Genomic DNA, 819 nt, shown 5'->3' on the forward strand with positions numbered 1-819 from the left:
TACCAGTCGCTAGGACTAATTGTTTCCATGAATTTTGGTTTTCTTCATTCTTCTTTGCTCTGGATGAGGAGAGACCCATCATTGCATCTAGATGGTAGCTTGCAAGCTTTTAAGATGCCAGTCACTATTCATCAAAATAGGAGGTGAAACAATGTATAGTATGTTATGCCAATTGAGCTTGATGGCCCCTGCAACTATAGTTCCAATCCCTCAGGTTCAAATACTCGGTCCTTCTGTGACCAAGCGGTGTCCCCAAATATGCACCTTGTCAGCTCTACTATACACCTGGGAATTCTGATCAGTTACATAAACTTATAGGACCATTGTCTGACAACTCTTTGTATGTTCTTGGATACGCTCCCCATTTCATAGACATACCTAATTGTTTAGCCTGTCCACCTATCTGTCCATCCATATACCCTTGTTTGCCTTCACTGACAATGCAGTACTTTATGTGCAAAAGGGTTCATCTTTGTTGTCTGTACCTCCCATGTACCTCTCTGCCTTTCTCATCCTCAATGCTACCATATTGGTCAGTCACATTTGCTACATTACCCTTCTCTTCACCCAAATCAATACTTACCTCTATCTACCTAACAACCATCCCTCACCTCACCTCCCACCCCTGGTAAACAACAAAGAAAATTTCCTTCTATAGATAAAACTTTCCTTAACTTTTACAATAACGGACTAATATTATATTTTTGTGATTGACTTATTTCATTCAGCATAATGTCCTCCAAGTTCATCCACGTTATGTGGTGTTTTGTAGATTCTACATTATTCTTTAGTGTTGCATAGTATTCCATTGTGTGTATG

This window comes from Orycteropus afer, unplaced genomic scaffold, assembly GCF_000298275.1.
Source record: "Orycteropus afer afer isolate SDZICR_OR568_19922 unplaced genomic scaffold, OryAfe1.0 scaffold00004, whole genome shotgun sequence".
Classification (NCBI taxonomy): Eukaryota; Metazoa; Chordata; class Mammalia; order Tubulidentata; family Orycteropodidae; genus Orycteropus; species Orycteropus afer.